Source organism: Mastigoproctus giganteus, chromosome 11, assembly GCF_048544385.1.
Source record: "Mastigoproctus giganteus isolate SK-2022 chromosome 11, ASM4854438v1, whole genome shotgun sequence".
Classification (NCBI taxonomy): Eukaryota; Metazoa; Arthropoda; class Arachnida; order Uropygi; family Thelyphonidae; genus Mastigoproctus; species Mastigoproctus giganteus.
Window position 1 is genome coordinate 164,904,253 of NC_143585.1, and position 21,261 is coordinate 164,925,513.

The following is a 21,261-nucleotide window of genomic DNA, read 5'->3' on the forward strand; positions in this document are numbered from 1 at the left end:
GTCGATGCAGAAATCTGTTCATCTCTCAAAAGTTGTGGCAATACTTGCTGCAGAAAGATCAAGTAGGTAGGTCCGGTTAGACGACATGGTAACAGGTAAGGTCCGATGAGGTGATCTCCCATAATACCGGCCCATTCATTGACCGAAAATCGAATCTGTGCTGCACGACGTCGCACGACGACTTCTGTGAACAATACCGCTTCAGGAAAGCATTTCCGACCCCACATTGCTATATGATTTCGAGTTGTCAGGATGTACCCTACCCCTCTTAGAAGTTCTGAAACGTTTAACTGAAACACCCTGTATATGATGTTGTTAGGCTGGGAGAAAACCATTGGCGGACGTTCTTGTTGAGAGGAAAGGTAACTGCAGGAACAAAAGAGCGGGTGACTCTTGAATCCCATCATGATTGCCACACACTGATAAGTTCATTCCAGATTCTCCATTTCTCGTTTTTGATGTTAGCAGTTAAGTTGCATGAGATGCCGAGAATCTCGCCGGGAACTTTGTGCTTTAGACGATAGCATAGTCCTTTGAAGATGACATGCAGGCCTAGTGGTAAGACTCCAGCAAGAACCTGCAGAGCAGCAGAGGACACTGTCCTGTAGGCTCGGAGTATGGCAAGCAGCATAATCCGTTGAATGGAAATGAGCTTGAAACGGAGTTTAACATTAACGGCTCTATGGAACCAAACTCCCGAAGCATATGCTGTTATTGGTACGAATACTGCTGTATAATATAGTAAGAGAGTCTTCCTATTTAGTCCCCAGTCCAATTTGGAAATTCGGATAACTGCTGCAGTGAACTTCTTAATCTTCGAGGCGAGGTGATTAATATGAGAGGAGAAGGTTAACCTGTCATCTAAAATTACGCCAAGATGTTTTAATTTAGGAACAAAAGGGATTTTCTTTCCGTCTATCTTTATATTTGGAGGTCTTCTGTAATCTAACTTGCCCTTAAAAACCATCAGTTTTGTTTTTGTGGCAGATATTCGCAGTTTATGAATACTTGACCACTTGATTAGCTCAGAAAGAGTTATATTGGCTGATTGTTCTAGTTGAAGACGCGATCGACCTGGAATTAGAAGAACCAAATCATCGGCGTAGGCGAAGGCAGAGATATTGTCAGGTTTTTGCGCGAGCCAGCTGTCCAAAACTATGTTCCAGAAGAGGGGTCCCAGAACTGATCCCTGGGGGCATCCTCTTGAGAAGGTCCTTGAGAGAGACTGCTCTTTCGAGATTACTTGGATGAGTCTATTTTGGAAGTTGCTTCTAATAACTTGGAACAGTTGCTGAGAGCACTTGGCTTTGGTAAGACGATTGAGAGCGTTCTCTCACCAGAGGGAATCGAAAGCTCTCTTGAAGTCAATGAATATAGCCATTTCATATTTAGCCCTCGAAGCTGATATGTGGTTAACTAAAGAAGTCGTTAACAAGGCGTCTTCACAGGATTTTCCCTTCTTGAAGCCAAATTGGGATGGAGACATTAGGTTTTGACCTTCAATTAAATCTTCTACTCTGGGTGCTACCAATCTTTCAAATAGTTTGCCAAAAGAGAGATAAATAAATAAATAAATAAATCTTTATTGTGAAGTAGAGTTACAGCACAATATCCCATCACGGCGACGAGCGCCAGGGGTTCACATCTAGATAAGATAAGTACGGCATACAAATACAAAAGGCTACAAAATACAGCGAACATACAAAAAGACTACAAAATACCGATCACAGATGCAACAGAAATACAAATACAGCATAAAAACACAGAGCTAGACACAAATACAGAAATAAATACATAAGAAATACAAATAAATAAATATCAAGGTTCAAGGGCTTTGATAAAGTTGTGGTGTCTGTCCTTCTTGTTCCTTATTATGCTGTCGATGTCGGCGTCCACACGGTTGAGTACGGGGAGCATCTGCTTGGGAAGAAATCTTTCAGTGAGTACAAGCCTGTTGTGGTGAGCCACGAGTGCTGGTACCGACCTTAGGCTTGGCTGTGGAATCCTCAAAGAGCAAGCGTTCCAAATATTTGGAGATGACATCTGGCCTGTGATGAGTTTGGCTGTGAAGACCAGCCTCTTTTCCACGATCAGGAACTTCAACCTCGGGATGTCGAGTGCTTGTGCCATCATGGTGGTTGTGATAGCAGGAGGTAGCCGAAGCTTGTTATTGGCCCATTTCAGTAGCCAGTATTCAGCGGTGTACACCCGCTTGAGGTTTGTAGGTGCAGCAGAGGCCCATATTTCTGCACCATACAGAATGGCGGGGTAGACGGTGGAGGTGTTGAACCTTTTAACAGTGACAGGATGTCGGACATGTAGCAGCTGCTGCTTTGAGATCCACCGAGACGAGAAAATCTGGTACTGATTTTGTCAATCTGGTTGACAAAGGACATCTTTTGGTCAAACAGAACGCCAAGGTCTGTGTGTAAGGGTACGTTTGGTATTCGTACCCCTGCGAGTGAAACGTTGAGTACTGTCGGCATGGATTTAAGGGAGAATATAACCTGAGCAGACTTCAGTGAGTTGATTTTTAGATGGGTCTGTTTGCTTTGGGATCAGATTTATTTTTGTCCGGCTTGTGAATAATTTTGATCAAAGCTACCTTCCAGAGATTAAAAAATATCCCCTCAGTAAGATATTTGTTGTTGTACATAGTTAGAAGTATTTCTGGGAAGATTTCGGCAAATTCGATAATTACAGCATTTTCTACAAGATCTAAACCCGGACATTTATGGATATTTATTTTGCTTAGGGCCAACTTTCGTTCTGGAATAGTGAAGAAATCCGTTTCATATGAGAAGTGGTAGGTTGAGTTGCTATTCCTGATAGATATTTGTTCTGGAGTTTCTGTGGTGAGATCGTCCAGGGAAAGCAAACGATCCAGGATGGCGTTAACTGAGTCATTCCAGTTAGTAATTTCTGTGTCGTTGTTCACTACAGTGTTGTACACTTCGGGAGAGTGATACTTGTTTTTGCTAATTTTATATAATAGACCCCAGGGATCAGAATTTCCTGTGGAGTGAACTAAGTGTTGCCAGGAGGCAAGTTTTTGTTTTACAATTGTATTTACGTATTCGTTCCGCTGGCCTTTATAGATATTTTTTAGTCTGGTGACTTCTAGTTCAGGCCAGGACCTTCTCCGTTGATAGTCTCTGCGTGCTTTGTGTACTTTTTTGCGCAGAGTGGAAAGTTCAGCTGTCCACCATGGAACTGTAATATGCTTGCTAATTTCCTTCTGAGCTGAGCGTTCTGTAGAACGCAGTAAGGCAGCCTGTACATAGAATGCATATTCTGAGGCATTGAACTGGTGAATTGAAGACATAAATAAATAAATGCCATTTGATGGTTTTGATAGAAAATTATCTAAGATCTTTTGGAGGAGGAGAAGGAGGGGGACCTGTAGTATTTGGAAGGAGATATACCTTAAAAGTGATTGCTCGGTGGTCACTGTTTGTGTAGTCAGTATGTATGGCCCAATCAGAGATCCTCGAGGACATGGCGGACGTTGAAATGGTTAAATCAATGTTTGATTCTCCGTGGACGTTTGAGAAGGTGTGCGGTGGGTTGGGTAAGTTGTGCAGATTTAAATTGTAGGTGATTAAAAATTCCTCGAAAATCCTACCTCTGTTGTCCAAGACGCTGCTGAACCATAAGAAAGATTTTGAGTTTGAATTAGTTGTAATTATGAAATATGTGGGATTTAAAATAGCAAACACCTGTTCAAGATAACTTTGTGATAAATTAATATCTGCTGATGGTGGACAATATAGTGACAGTAAGTAGAACGAGAAAGTTGATGTAGAGAATAAAATACAGGTGGAATTTTGATTACACAAGCCAGAGATAACAGTGATATCCAGCTTGTTTTTGAATATGATGATGGCAGATTTAGGATCTGTTGCGGAGGAATCGATGATTCTTGTAGTCATGGGATATCCCATAACTTTGGAAGATTGCCCATAAATGTGCTTAGAGACATAAGGTTCCTGAATGCATATAATATCAAATAAACTTTCCGTTGCAATGGGCCTGATCTCATCAGCAACGCATTTAGAGTGTTGTGCATTGATCTGCATGATTGTAAGTTGGAGGGGATAGTCTGGTTCGCTGTCTAGCTATGCAGAGAGAGGAACACTGCCCGTCTCTGGTCTCGAGATCGCTTGTACCGCTGGTTGTTCATTATGATTGCCAAACGATGGCATTACCAAGAGACCTGCGGGCCAGATATCTATGTTTAGATGTCTTTCTATATTAGGACTTTTGATCTTAATCCGGAAAGAGGAATAGGATGGATACCTGGTGTGGACCTTTATGGGGATACCGGGTATGTTGAGCTGTTTCAGAAGGGTTTCAATTTGTTCAACTGTTGTTTACAGGCATAGTCGACTTATCGAGAAGAATTGTACAGATAACTATGTAAGTAATATTTTGTGTGTAAAATTTCTATTAGTAGATAATTAGATGTTTGTATTAATAAAAATGTTATAACAATTAAATGTTATAATTCGTTTTTCTGTCCTGTAGTACAGCCAAGTATGGTCTGCAATCTGTGTCGCTTACCACCAACTTAGAAGCAGTAGCAGTTCTCCTTACAGTTGGGATTTTATCAACTGCCTATTCGATTTATTTACAACCTTTCGCTGACATCTCCTACAGAGACCTTAATGATCTCAAAAGACTTAACACCCTGTGGTGTTAAGTCTTTTGAAATCTAAACATTAATGTTTAGATTTCATTAAACATTAATGGAAATGCGCTAACATTAATGGAAGGGCCGAGTTGTAGAGCATATGCTCACGGACAATGACCTCTCCCTCCTAAATGTGGGAACAAACAGATATTTCCACACGCCTAGCTGCACGTTCTCTGCAATTGATCTTTCTGTCTGTTTCCTCTTATCTTCTTCCTTCCCTTGCTTGGGAGGTGGAGAAGAATCCGTATGGAAGTGATCCCTTGCGAGCCGTGAGTTATAAATTTGAAAGTGTTTGCAGTTCTACCCAGACACCATACGAGGGATGAGAGCCGTGAGTTCAGGTTGAATTTGAAAGTGTCTGCAAATCTGCCAAGACGAGAGGAGGGAATATGTGATGAGAGCCTTGCCAATTAATTGGGCCCTGGAGAGATTGTACAAGGCTCAGAACATGGAAATCAGAATTTTTCTCAGCCTGGTCTGTGCTTGTTAACCGGAGAGACTGCTTCTACAGGGATGGGATTCACTTAATTTGAAAGGGTGCAAGAATATTTGCTGATCCTTTGGAGGCAGTGTAAGGTGGGTCAGAAAACTGCTAGCTGTGGGGAAAACGCACGGACTAATAGATTAGTGGTAACCGCTGGTAGAGGTGAAAAAGAAAATCAAATTATTATATTAAGGTGCCTTGTAATTGGTTACATAAACCTGTATTTATTTCTGTAAATTGGGTGTGTGCTCTAGTCGATTTGCCTGGACGGAAAAACCCCCATTTTCTGGGGGTAAAAACGTTGCTATTTCCGCCTAAGACCGTTGCTATTTCCACCTAACTCAGCCACGGAGTGAAAAGAGCCCATTAAAGTTCCTCGCTTCATCAACGAGATTTGAACCCGGGCCTTTTACATTCGGTGTGGGAGGAGAGTGACGATACCACTGTGCTACACGCGCAGACGGCTGGGAAAGATGAAAGTGAGAGAGAGAGAGAGAGAGAGAGAGAGAGAGAGAGATAATCTTTATTACCCTTCACGGCCATAAAGCCAGGGGCTTACAGTTTCCCAAACTTCCGGGAAAATTGAACAATTATTTACAAAAGGTAATTTTACAAAGAAAACATTATAATACAAAGGAGAGAACTCCTTACGAGAGTTAAATCTGATTGAGCTGGCTTAACATCGAGATAAGAGCACCAGCTCAATTAGACAGGAACAGATGCAAGGTATACATCAGTCATTGCCGATTAGTCCTACTCGTCATAATTTTTTTCCGGTAAGTCCGGTCAGCAGCGAATTTGTTCAGGTCGGCGTCCAGTGCCTGGGTTTGCTTGAGCATCTGCTGAGGAAGGAACCTGTCCGAGAGATGGAGTCGTGCTGAATGTGAGTGGAGCTCGGGATTGGCCCTAAGGGCAGCAGGGGGGATCCTCCAGCCACAGGTATCCCAGAATGAAGGTGTTGCCATTATGCCTGTTATCATCCTGACTGTTGCTAGGAGGCGTTGGTCGTCGACTAAGGTGGGAAGCCGTGGAATTCCGAGAGAGTTGGCAAGCTGTGTGGTCCGAATCACAGCTGGAAGGTTGTGCTTTCTGTTGGCCCACTTTAGGAGCCAGAATTCTGTGGCAAAGAGTGGTTTCTTTATTGATGGTGCCGCTGACGCCCAAATTTCAGCAGCATAGAGTAAAGGTGGAAAGATAACTGTTCTTATATACCTCACGGTTATCTTTTTATCTGTGATATGAAGGAGATGTTGTTTTGCTATCCACCGGAGTCTTGAAGCACGTGTGAGGAGCATATCCATGTGGGCGTTGAATCGAAGTTTTGGGTCGAATACAACGCCCAGATCACGATGGCTGGACACAATTGGGATGAGGGTGTTGCCGACCGAAGGCTGGAGAGAAGAAGGAGTTCACTTCAATGAATACACCATGAATTCGGACTTAGCAGGATTGATCTTGAGCCCAAACTGGCAGAGGTAAGATGTGACTGTGGTGAGAGTGTTGTTAATTTCCACTTTTACCAGATCTAGGTCTTGACCGGGGGTGATGGGAGTGAGTATCTTTATATCGTCCGCATAGCTCAGTAGACATCGAGAATGTGCAACCAGTGGGAAGATAATGGATGAAAACAGAAGGCCCGAAAGGACCCCTCCTTGTGGGACTCCTGCGGTGACGGATCTAGTAAGGGTGCGATCTCCTGTATGAAGCTTTATAACTCTGTTATTCAAAAGAGAGGAGAGAAAGCATAATATGTTCCCTGTGATCTGGAAGTGGCATTCCAGGAGAGTGAGAAGTTGGTTTACTTGGACGGCATCAAATGCAGCTTCAATGTCTAAGTAAGTCACAGCTAGTTCCTGCCTATTCTCCAATGCTGACAAGATAGTATTTGTGGTGGCTAGCAGATTGGTGATCGTTGATCTGTTTGGAAGGGAGTAGTGAATTTGGGCTGGATTACTGGGCAAGATCTGCTTAGTGAGGATGGGGAGTAAGGCCTTCTCCAGGAGCTTCAGCAGGCTGGAGGAGTTGGAGATGGGTCGGAAGTGTTTAGGTTTCGATGGCGACTGAACTTTGGCTAAAGGTTTGATGAGATAGTTTTTCCACTGCTGTGGGAAAATTTTGTTCCGGAGTAACTGGTTGAAGATAATTAAAAGTGGCTGAATAATGTACGGACTTAGGCATTTGAGCATGAATTGGGGAACTCCATCATCACCGGTGGTTGACGAGGCAGGTAGAGAATTGATGGCTACGATCAGCTGTTGTTTTGTAATCTGAATGTTGTTCAACACTTCTTGCTGGATGGGCTCTGTTAGTAGAGCTAGATCTGAGTTTGGCATAGGATTACGGTTAAATCTTGTGACGAAATCGAGCCACAATTCAGGATCAAGTTGTAAAGGAAAATGAGGGTTCACTTTTTTGTATGGAATTTTTCCTTTAGCCAGCTCACGGTTAACGTATAATTTGATTGCCTCAGATTTCAGGCGATTAAATTGAGCCCGTGCCCTTGAATAAACGATACGATCATTGACGTTTTGCGACTGGTTCTAGTTGAATGAGTAGCAGGCTGGAAAACAAGGAGCGGGGATTTCAGAGACTGCTAGGAGTTTGTTTGTTATTTGATTTTTAGGAACAACTAAGGCCATATTACTCCGGGGAAATGCGGTGGTCATTCCCTGATCTTTCCGCATCCTCCTTGTTTGGTGGTCACGGGCTCGAACCCCGGTCTAATCAAAAAGCTTGTGCTACGCACTGCTGCTCCTGCCCACCTGGATACGGAGGCGCCTCTGCTAGGAGTAATCACGGAACAAGTAAATACGTGGGCTGAGGTAGGGTAGATAAGAATAAGAACAGGTGAACACTTGCGTGTACACTAATGCTAGGAGTTTGGTAAATAAATTTGATGAATTTGAGGCGTTGGTCGGACCATCAAAGGCAGATATTGTTGGAATATCAGAGTCGTGATGCTACATAGATAGAAGGAATGCAGGGTTGGAATTTGGGGAGTACAATATGTACAGGCAGGACAGACAGGATAGGAAGGGAGGCGGGGTTATGTTATTAGTCAAGAAACACATAAAATCTACGGAGGTGCAGTATCGAGTCAGTTTGAGTATAAGACAACGCTTGAAAAGCAAAATTGATAATAGGAGTATGTTGTAAGCCATATAACTCTAATGAGTATAATGAACAACTGAATAGAGAAATAGAGTGGGCCGGTAAATCAGGTTGTCTTATAATGGGGAATTTTAATTTCCCAGACATTGAGTGGAAATTGTGGGTTGGTAATTCACGCACTAGCAAGGCTTTTGTGGATTTATTGAGCGGTTCTTTTCTACAGTAGCAGCATGCTCGGGTGGCAACCAGAGGGAGTAATACTCTTGATCTGATTATCAATAGTGATTCTTCATGCATTAAGAATCGGCAGATAAAGGAACCACTAGGTGGCAGTGATCACAGTGTGCTGATGTGGGATTTACTCAAAGAGGTAACTACCATCAGGGATAAAGGGAAGGGTTCTTGCTTTCGCAAAGGTAACTATGGTGGTCTGAGACAGTTTTTAAATTCTATATAGTGGGACCAATGATGATGTTACCAACTGAAAATTCTAAATGGGAAGCATTGAAAGAAATAATCTTGGAAGCTACTAGGCTTTGCATACCAACTAAGAATGTTCAAGGTTTAGGCCTAAATGGATGTCAGATGAACTAATGAGACATGTGGCAGAGATGAAAAATGCATGAGATACACATAAATTGACAGGTGACAGAGAAGCATATGGTAGATATAAGCCGGTCTGTAATCAAGTCACGAAGGAGGTTAGGCAGGCAAAGGCAGATTACGAAAAATCTTTGAAAAGAATGCAAAGAAAAATAGCAAAGAGGTCTTTACTTATGAAACTCTAGAAGGAAAGGGATGAATCAGATTATTCCACTTGATATCGTAGGTTCAACTGTTGAATGATATTGCTCAGTTAGCTAGCAAACTGAATGAGTATTTTGCATGTACATCTACACGTAAGGAGTTATTTGGGGGAAGAGGAATGCCAGAGGTGTATTAAATTCTGGCCGTGAGCTAAATTAGTTTGTAAAACCTCAGAGCAAAGTGAATTAGAAATTGTTGAAGAAAACATAAGAAAGAAACTGGGGCGGATGTGATCTATCCAGTTATATTAAAGGAGGCAGCAATGGCAGTAAGAAAACCCTTAGCCATAATTATGAGAGCTTCCTTGGACTTAGGGTAAGTACCCATTAACTGGAGATGTGCAAAAGTGAACCCAGTTCATAAAGGAGGATCAAGGGGTGATACAAATAATTACAGACCTGTTAGTTGAACTCCAGTTCCTGAGAAATTAATGTAAGCAGGGGTTAAAAAAGCACTGCAGGATCATCTAGACGTCGTCAGTTGTAGTTCAGATACAGCATGGGTTTGTTACGGGGAAGTCTTGTCTGACCAATTTGGATTGGATACTATGATGTGGTGACAAAGGAACTGGATGCAAAGAATAATTTTTATATCATATACTTGGATCTTACACCGGTGTGCAAAACGTAAGAACCAACACTATTTCTAAAGGTTCAACTACAAAATCAAACGAAACAGTCTGTGGCGATTTGCATAACTGTGGCCGTTCAGTAGAAAGCTGGTGCACATGGAAAAAATTTGAATCGTGATGAGAGGGCTCACATAAACAGATAAAAGCAGCAGTTCAGCAGTTATGTGCATTTTACCGAATAGTGAGCACGATTGTTACAGACGTTCGATTGGTTTCGTACAGTGCTACAGACAACGAAATAGCCAATCGACAACATCTGGATGACTTTATCCGGGGTCGAATAATTGGGAAGCTCGAGGAAGTCTCGAAGTGCGAGGTGTTTGGCTGCAGAGTTCGGTATCGCCCATAGCATCGTGTCAAGTGCGTGGTCGATCTTCAGAACGACAGGTACAGCTGTTCGACGGACCAGTGGCGGTTGTCCACGAAAAACAACGCCCAATGACCACCGCTATATACTCCTACAGGCCAAGTGCGACAGACACCAAACAGCGGGATCCATTGTAAACCAGCTGCACAGGACGCAGGATATCGCGGTTTGCTGTGGCCAGGCGACGCCACAAAGGTGGTCTGTTTGCCGACGGCCCTTTAATACCTGCCCATCGGAGACAACGTTTACAGAGGGCATCGAACACAAGGACCGGATAGCAGTACAATGGGGTAAGGTAATCTTTACTGATTCATAGAGGTAGATCAACTTTAGACCTCTTGACTCAAATGGAAAACCAGATTCGCAATGCAATGTAAGGAAGGAACATCTGACTACAGTTAATTTAGACATTGATATAGCCTTTGATACGGCTTGGCGATATGGAATTCTTCGTGATCTCTATACTCTAGGTTTCAGGGGCAATATGCCACAGTTCATACAGAACTTTCTGAAACAGCGGTCTTTCCCAGGTACGCAGGAGAACTTTCATTCCTCATATCCAAGCTATCAAAGAAAAGATAAAAAATTACATCACTATGTTAGCACGCTTTACCCGCAAGGACTGGGGTCTTAAAGGACCAACTCAAAGCCTTTTATACTCAGCAGTATTTATACCAATTGTCACATATGGAGCTGCAGTATGGTACCACCGAATGACCTTAGTGCATGTTCAACGTAAAATTCAGCAAATTCAACGACTTATGCTACTACAAATGACCCGCGCATGTAGAACGACATCAACTGCCGCCCTACAGCTACTAACAGGCCGCCTCCCTTTGGACCTCCACGTCGCTTTTATCGGACTTTCTCATGCCATCAAGAAGAATAAGGAAGCTGAATTCCTCACTTTTCAAACCCGTACCGATACCGACATCAAAAAGGAACATAAACGTGTGTGGCTACAATTCATAAACTTATGGCAAACCCGCTGGAATAACTCCACAAACTGGTGCAACTACTAAACTTTTCCTTCCTGAGGTAACCTACATCAACAAGCAACGTTCCACTTGGTTCCTCCCTAACGTCTATGCTTCCTTCCAATAAAACTGGCCACGGGTCCTTCAAGAGACGCCTTCTAGAGTTCGGCCTAGTCGAGGATGCCCTCTGTACCTGCGGAGAACCTGAAGACTGGGATCACGTGATGCACTCATGCAACGTATACTTAGATCTAAGAAACCAACTACTCCTAGACCTCCACACTACATCACTTCGGCCAGAAACCAAGTTATTGGAATCTAATGATGCCTTCCGTGCACTGACCAGTTATGCCAACGAGGTCTTTCGTCGTCGCTGGCATCATCTGCAACTCCCGAACACTACTCCTGGATAACCTCCTCTAGACAGCAACTGATACCCAGCACCGGAAACTTCCAGACATGAAACTGCAAATGGGGGACAGCCCTGTAGACGCCGCTCCGTGATTCTCCATTGTGACGATCCTGGACTCTTTAATTTGAACTTTACCTATTCTCTTCTTCCTACCCACAGTCTTTCTCCAGGACTCCCACAACTGCACCTAGCACTCTTCCTGCTCCGTTTCGCCTGGGAGGATGCCTACGCTCTGTCATCCTCGCTATCTTGTCTGTCTTCCACTTTCCTGTCTCTTCTCCGCTCTTTCCTTGGCCCTCCCCACTCTCGCTCCTGAAGAGTGTGGACGGCCCGTCAGATGTCTTTTACTCCCTGGTCCGGCTCCTCGTGCCAGTGGACGGATGCTGGGAGGCTCCTTCCTGGTGATCGCGCCTCCCAGTAACGAAGAGGCCAGTCAAACAACACACTACTCACACATAACCCACACTGACTTGCTTTGCTATGTTAACAGAGTATTTAACGCTGATTTGTGGGAAACCACGGGAACCGCATAACAAAAAACACTATGTCCACTATGTCCACTTTCCAGGTACGCATCCAATCCACCCTCTTTCGTAACTTCATCCAAGAAGGTGTTCCACAGGGTTCAGTGCCACGCTATTCGTTACAAAAATCGACTCTGTATCAAAGATCATTCCACCCACTGTGTTTACTACTCTATATGCAGATGACTTTAGTATATCTTGTCACTCCCAGAACATGAGAATGATTGAGAGACAACTGCAAGGAGCTCTTAATAAGATTACAACTTTGACTGCAGATAACGGTTTTCGCATATCACCTGAAAAAAATGTTGCAGTTCATTTCTGTAGAAGACGTAATCTCCATCCTGACCCAATTCTGAAGCTGGGCAACTACGACATACCTATTGTGCCTACTATCCGATTCCTTGGCTTAACTTTAGATAAAAAATTAAACTTTAATGACCATATCAAACAACTTAGATCACCTGTTTCAAGAAATTAAACATATTGAAAGTAATATCAGATACATCATGGAGTGCTGACGGTCATACGTTTCATTTATATCACGCTATCGTAAGATCACGATTAGACTTTGGATCTCCAGTTTACAACTCCGCTAGACCCAGCGTCTTAAGGTTTTTGGACCCTATTTACCGCAGTGGCCTGGGCATTGCTCTTTGAGCCTACCGCACATCTCCAGTCCAGAGCCTTTACGCTGAAGCTCATGATCCTCCACTCACTTTACGAAAACAAATTTTACTGTTAAATTATGCTGTCAAAATCTAAAGTAAACCCCTTCATCCAGAGTGGAAACATTTATTTACTCCAGATTGGGAGAACTTGTATGCCATTTATCCATCAATAAATCGACCTGCTGGCATACGTCTTCGCTCATTACTCGAAAATTGGCAGCTAGACCTTTCTAAAATAGCCACAACTAGTTTCACTGCTCCTCCATGTGCTCTCTGTCCTGCACATGTGATCTATCCCTGCAAGAATGGTACTCTTTCTCCACAGAATATAAAACAGCTTAACAAATCTCTAATTGGAAAATATGAATCTTATACCCAGATATACACTGATGACTCCAAAACTGACCATCATGTCGGTGCTGCTGTTGTTCTTTCATCGTCCACAATCTTCAGTCACCTTACCTTTAGAATATAGCATCTTTACTGCTGAGCTACATGCCATACAAATGGCCCTGGAAACTATAAAATTGCATCAGTTTACCCATAGCGTTATTTTAACCGACTTCCTCAATGCCCTTCTCACTTTATAGCAACCAAGAAAACATCTCAATTACCTACTTGGTAATATTCATAACTTGCTGGCTGACCTAGCTAAGGACATGAAAGTAGCAAAATTTTGTTGGGTAACTAGCCATATTGGCATACCTGGCAATGAGAATGTTGACCACGCAGCCAAATCTCCTGTGGAACCAGTTGACGCATCTTTCAAAATCCCTTTCACCGACTATAAGAGTCTTATAACAAGGCGAAGTATGGATCACTGGCAAACCATCTGGAAAAACCAAGAAGGCAACAAACTGCTTCAGATTAAACCGAATCTCTAGTCTTGGCCATTTAGCTTCCGCTTGAACCGAAGGAAAGAAGTCACGCTTGCAAGAATTTGAATAAGACATACACACACACCTTACTCACCTTTATCTTATTTCTTCCTCAGATCCGCCTTTCGGTCCAAACTGCCTGCGCAAATCACAGTCCAGCATATCATAGTTGCCTGCACTGTCTATAAGGGAGTACGGCAAACCACATTCTTATCAAGCCATGCAGCACAAATCATACCTACTTTGCAACAAATTTTAGCTGACAGATCTGACATTAATGCAGTTTTCACTTTTCTAAAAAAGATAAAATGCTACGACAGAATATAGTGTTTAAATCCCACGAAATACACATCTCACCTTTAATGACACCTGGTAAGTGCTACAATTGTGTGGCGCATAATGGCCTTTAGCTGCCGTTGCGTCATAAAACCTCTAACAACAACAACAACAACAACAACAACAACATCAAAATGAGGGACGGTATGTACTTAGTTTGTTCGTGGACTTTAAGGGAGCGTTCGGTGCCCTGTGGTCGGATAGTATTTTGCGCAGAGCTACAGCCTCTGTTTGTTCCGGTAATTTTTATAAGATCCGCGTTCAACGTAAATACAGAGGCCAGTTATGTGTCTTAGACGAATTTTTGGAGAATGATATGGAGGGTAGTCGTGCCGTGGCATATGCTGCGAATGCCAAAAAGAATATTGAGGATAAAACATCAAGGATCGTAGGATATTACTGCAATGGAGTGAATCCCATAAACCTAAAATTTCATGCCATAAAATAATAACGGCACTACAGTTAAGAAACATCTTTTGTCGGCACAAAGATTTGCTCTGTTAGGCATTAGCCGTGCCTGTCGTACTATACCGGCGTATACGTTGCAATTGTTATCAGGAAAGTTGCTTACAGATCTCTTTGTGATCCGGTCTGGTTTGACGTATTGTAGGAGAGGCATACCTTTAAAAATTTGGAAGTACAGTTGTGCCCATTTGGTGGGGCGGTGGACAGCTGGTTGCGGCCAAGGGATAGAAAAAAAGGCAAATTCATGATGAGTTGGTTTCCATCTGGGAAGGCTGATGGGATCAATCTGATAAGGGAAGGGAAACATGAAACATGTTTTTATACCAGAGGTTAGTATGGTTGATTATAAGAGAAAACCCAGGTCGCAATTTGGTTTGACTGCTTGCTTTCTACTGACTGAACATGACTTAAGACTCAAGTTTAATCAGTTCAATCTGATACAGACTGAGGACTGTGCCATTGTGGGGTCAGGAAGACTCTTAAATGTAAACTCCATGTCGCTCTTAAATGTAATATTTATTTCGATCTAAGGTCCTCTCTTGAGAGGGAAATGTTGGTCTGACCGTGATACCTTTAGGTATTTTTTTATTATTAGATCATAGTTCAGAGCCTTTTGTACCGACCGGGTTGGACGGGTGGGTATGGTACCTACCTGGCAACCCAAAGATCGCGGGTTCGATTCCCGCCTCGGGCTTGGGTCAGAGTAGTACGAAAAACTTGGGGAGGTGCATTATGGCCACAGAAGCCGATGCGCCAACAACTAATAAAAAAAAAAAAAAAGAGCCTTTTGTGATTTTGTTAAAGTTTTTAAAAGGAGAGCGAGTGTAATAGATAGTTAGTAGATGCCTACCTCCTCGGGGTAAGGATGTCAACTGGAAGCATTAGATGACACACAGTTGTCATTCCCTGCCTCTAGGCCAAAGGCCGACCACAGCTCTTACTTAATCCAGCAATAGTTCTGTTTGTTTGTTATTTGGTTTTTAGGAGCATTAGCAACTAAGGGCATATTGCTCCGGGAATATGCAGTGGTCATTCCTTTGACCTTTCCGCATGCTCCGTATTTGGTGGTGACGGGCTCGAACCCCGGTCTAATCAAGAAGCGTGTGCTACGCACTGCTGCTCCTTCCCACCTGGCTACGGAGGCGCCAGTTATAGTTCTCTATTTAACTTACAGGACCCGTTAACTTCATCACACATTCTTGGCAATGACGCTAATTTGAAGACCTGTTTCATTATTTAGAATGCTTAAATTTATATAATCATCATCATAACACTGCAGATTTAGTCACGAACGGGCACAATATGGCCAAGGGGACCCTTGTGCCGAAAACCCTCCAGAAAAGAAATGAAACAGATGATAGTCAATAATGTGCTGTTAGTAATTCTATACTTTATTTTGTTTCTGTGTATGTGCGTGTTTTTTATGCCTTGATATTTATTTGGTTCGTTTAAAACCAAATAAATAAATATTTAAAACCAGTTGTGAAATGATTTTAAGGAATGTCCATGGTCTAGAAACTGGCACGAGTGGTTTCTATATTTTTCATTCGTTAGCATGACATTTAATTCTATTTCATTTATTCTAATTTATTAATTTAATATGCAGTGTTTAAATAAATTAAACACATTATTTAATATCGAAAAATCTTTATAATATTCTTATAATTAAAATGTTTCTTATATTCTTATCTGAATTTGCAAATTTACAAGTTTTCTGGACCAGAAATAGAAGATTTGGATAAAGTTTACGATTATCTTTGTGAACAGCGACTAAAGATACATACAACAGATGCAAAAAATTCGAAAAAATGGCACCATCCAGATGAACTAAGACATTCCAGACAATCTTCACCGAACTATGTATGAGTGAAGTTTTTAATGGTTGTCAGAGGTACGACTTCCTTTCAGGATATGCATAATTCTTTTGTCCGGGTAGCTGCAAATATCATCCTCCAGCTTATTGCCAGGATTCAGTGAATACCATATATAAAACGTCTATATAAACTGCGTAAACAAAAAAAGCAATTTTTTTTCCCTTTGTATCATCAACTAGTTATTTCTTCATATTTCTAATGGACATTGGTAATTTCTAAAGTAATTGCCATGGAATGTCATTTACTTTAGGATTTGTTCTGTAATGTGTGAAATATTTTTGTGGAATTTTTTATGATCTTTTGAATTTGCTGTGTTCTCTGTGACGTGATTTGTTTAATAACGCTGCAAATTACTAAACATGCCCATTTATAATTTACAGTGCATTTGTTGGTAAATTAGGATAAATAATACAGAAGTATCATGCTCAATGAGTTCTACATTTATATTAATATACAGAAATAAAGAGGAATTTACCTCAATGTTTTTTGGGTTTCTTTTTTTTTGTTGAATACTTCACTACAAAATTCAATCAGACCTAAAATTATTACTCGGTGGCTTCCTTCCCTCATAGACAAAATGGTCCGACGTATCCGCAATCGATAGTCAAGATCTTCTAACCTGATCACCAACACATCAAACCACCACCACCACCACATAAACCTGAGACCCAGAAGACATCTTGTCCAATATTAAAATCATTAAAACCAATAATAATGATCGCTGCACATAAAAGTTAAAATCTTTAAATTAGCTAAAATAATTGAACCCAATTGTGAATAAATTCTCTTCCTAAAGCGGATCGGGACTTTTCGATGGTCTTTCTTGGTCACAGGAGGGCAGTAACATAATGGGAATTTCTTAAGCCGTTCGAGATTATTTAATATTTTGGCGCATGCGCGCAAACGACCACGAATCCGATATGAGAAATGGGCGACGTACAATGGAATTCTCGTCTAATTTGATTTCCAGCGTTTCGGGGATTAATAATTTAATGTAATTCCCTCTGTATACTAAGTATTTTTGATTTGTCAAATTAAAAGGAGTGATTCTCGTTGACGGCACTGAATGCTAATCCGATGCACCTGCTCTATCCGCACACACTGAAACTAAATGCTGTTTCATTCTCGTATTTATCATACATTTTGTCGACTCTTGATACAATGAATCATATTCCTTACATGAACTGTTGTATACTATGTCGTTATACAACATACTTTATAACTATATTATAAACTATGTTGTATAACATAGTTTATAACATAGACAGAGACAGTATTTAAATTCTATACAGTGGGATCGACTGATGATGTTACCAACAGCAAATTCAAAATGGGAAGCATTCAAAGAACTTATCTTGGAAGCTACTAGGCTTTACATACCAACTAAGAAATATTGTTCAAGGTTTAGGCCTAAATGGATGTCAGATGAACTAATGAGACATATGGCAGAGAAGAAAAATGCATGGGATACATACAAATTAACACGTGACACAGAAGCCTATGATAGATACAAGTTGATCTGTAACCAAGTTACAAAGGAGGTTAGGCAGGCGAAGGCAGATTACGAGAAATCCTTGGCAAAGGATGCGAAGAAAAACAGCAAAGAATTCTTTACTTACAAATGTATGTAAACTCTAGAAGGAAGGGGATGAATCAGATTGGTCCACTTGATATCGATGGGTCAACTGTTGATGATCCTGCTCAAGTAGCTAACAAACTAAATGAATATTTTGCATCGACATTCACACATGAGGAGTTATTCAGCGAGGGGAATGACAGAGGTGTATTGAACTCTGGCAGTAAGATAGAGAATCTTGTAATAACTGAGAGTAAAGTGGAGGAGAAATTGTTGAAGATAAACAAGAAAGGCACCTGGGGTGGATGGAATCTATCCAGTTATATTAAAGGAGGCAGCAAAGGAAGTAAGCAAACCCTTAGCCATAATTATGAGAACTTCCTTGGACTCAGGGGAGGTACCCATGGACTGGAGATGTGCAAATGTGACCCCAATTCACAAAGGAGGATCAAAGGCTGACACAAGCAATTATAGACCTGTGAATTTAACTTTTGTTCCCGGAAAATTAATGGAGGCACTGGTTAAAGAAGCACTGCAGGATCATCTAGACAAGACTTCATATAGCTCAGACACAGCATGGTTTTGTTAAGGGGAAGTCTTTCCTGACCAATTTGATTGGATACTATGATGCAGTCACAAAAGAACTGGATGCAGGGAATAACTTTGATATTATATACTTGAATCTTAGAAAGGCTTTTGATACTGTTGCACATGGAAGACTGCTACACAAATTGGAGCAGTGTGACATTGGAGGCAAATTGCTGCTATGGATAAAGGGGTGGTTGAGGGGGAGAAGACAGAGAGTGGTAATCAATGGACACTGCTCATCGTGGACTAATGTTATTAGTGGAGTACCTCAGGGTTCAGTGTTGGGTCCATTATTGTTTTCTGTATTTATAAATAATATTGATGGTGGTATATCAAGCTTAATATCAAGTCCAAGTTTGTAGATGATATAAAGGTTGGCAGGGTTGTTAAGGACACTACTGACGCTATGCTGCTGCAACAGGATCTGGAAAGGTTGAGCAAATGTGCTGAGAGGTGGCAAATGAAGTTTAACATTGACAAATGTAAAGTACTACACATGGGAAACAGCAACCCCAGAGCAACGTATCAACTCTGTGGTACTACACTGACAGTGGTAGAGAATGAAAGGGACCTGGGGGTGGTTCTGCAGGCAGATATGAAGTTCTCTGAGCAGTGCAGACGGGCTGCAAGTGTAGCTCATAGTGTATTGTCAATGAAATATAGGAATTTTTCTAGCAGGGATAAGGAGGTGATTATTCCCTTGTATAAGGCAATGGTGAGGCCACATCTAGAGTACTGTATAGAGTATAGAGTACTGTATAGAGTACTGTATACAGGCCTGGAGACCTCATTTCAAGAAGGATGTAGAGCTGCTGGAACGAGTACAGAGAAGGGAAACAAGATTAGTGAATGGAACAAAGGGGTTCTCTTACGAAGAAAGGCTTAAAGTTTGCGAATTACAGTGTCTGGAGACTATGCAGCAGCGAGGTGATCTGATAGAGGTGTACAAAGCCTTGAATGGTTTGGGCATGCTCAGTGCTGATGGGATTCTTCCTCTTGCTCAGAATAATCACCTGAGAGGGCATAAATTCAAATTGTGGAAAGACAGATGTAGGATAGATGTGCGGAAATTTGCCTTTAGCCAGCGGGTGGTTGGTAGGTGGAACAGACTTCCATTCCTTGTCGTGGAAGTTGATAGCCTAAATAAGTTTAAGGCTCGGTTGGACAGGTATTTCGAACGAACAGAGGGGTGAAGTGGAAGCGGTTATTTTTTATTTATTTATTTTACTTTATTTATTTTTTTTTTTTTTTTGGCTGATGCTACATAAGCTTGCTTTCTTGCATCAAATTCCTCTAATAATGCTAAAATGCTAATGCTAATGCTAATTATGTAAAATTTTGTCGAAAGCATTGTTCGATTGTTTAATTCAGTCTATTGTTTCAGACTGGGTCTAGATGCAATTTTAAACTCCGTATCCCTGAAAAGTCTGTTAAGTTGTTTGTGCCAATGCTCGATGCACGGAACGGAAATCCAAACACTAACTGATATATTTTCAAATAGAGGTTATCCACTTTCTATTATTGACCTGATTAAAATAGAAGCTAATAATAAGTTGCAAATGAAAACTTTAATCAATAGAAATAACCCCAAGAAATACTTTATTTCCGTTCCGTACATCGAGCATTGGATCAAACAACTTAAGAGACTTTTCAGGGATACGGAGTTTAAAATTGTGTCTAGACCCATCCGAAAACTACAGACTGAACTAAACAATCAAACAATATTTTCGTCAATTACGACACAAATTAACGGCATAGGATTGTTGTTGTTATTTGGTTTTTAGGAGCATTAGCAACTAAGGCCATATTGCTCCGGGAATATGCGGTGGTCTTTCCTTGACCTTTCCGCGTCCTCCGTATTTGGTGGTGATGGGTGACGGTCTAATCAAGAATCTTGTGCTACGCACTACTACCTGGCTACGGAGGCGCCACGACATAGTATACAACATTTCATGTAAGAAATGTAATTCATCATATCAAGGGTCCACAACATGTACGATAAATAAGAGAATGAGAGAACATTTAGCTTCAGTGCGTGCGGCTAGAGCAGGTGCATCGGAATTAGCATTCCATGCCGTCAACGAGAATCCCACCTTTTTATTTGATGAATCAAAATTTCTTAGTATACAGAGGAATTATACTAAATTATTAATCGCCGAAACGCTGGAAATCGAATTGCACAAGAATTCCAATAATGTACGTCGCCCATTTCTCATATCGGATTCGTGGTCGTTTGCGCACATGCGCCAAGATATTAAATAATCTCGAACGGCTTAAGAAATTCCAGTTATGTTACTTCCATCCTGTGACCAAGACAAACCGTCGAAAAGCCTCGGTCCGCTTTAGGAAGAGAAATTATTTGAAATTGCGTTCAATTATTTTACCTAATTTAAAGATTTTAACTTTTATACGCAACGGAAATTTTATTGGTTTTAATGATTTTAATATTAGACAAGATGTCTAATATTAAAGATGTCTTCTGGGTCACAGGGTTATGTGGTGGTGGTGGTTTGATGTGGTCACGTTAGGAGACCTTGACTGTCGATCGCGCATACGTCAGACCATTCATATGTCTATGAGGGAAGGAAGCCACTGAGTAATAATTTTACATCCAGAATTTAGGAGAGTGCTGTTGTGATGTATTCTACATTAAGCATTGAGGTAAATTCCTCTTTATTTCTGTATATTTGTTTGTAAAAGTACACCTATATTTCTGTAAATGCCTTATGTACGCTAAGTGGCCACTCTATTATGTATACCTGCCTAATAGCGAGTAGTCCCCTTTAGCCTACAGAGCAGTCTAGATTCGTCGTGTCATTGACTCAATTAGTTGAAGAAAGCATGCCACAGGGGATGTCGGTCGA

The 21,261-nt window shown here is 41.4% G+C and overlaps 1 protein-coding gene across 1 annotated transcript in view; it reads left to right on the plus strand.

The window, feature by feature from the left end:
* LOC150078550 (fibroblast growth factor 18-like) overlaps positions 1-21,261 on the plus strand; it is a 465,725-nt gene that overhangs the window by 443,007 nt on the left and 1,457 nt on the right. The window lies entirely within an intron of this gene.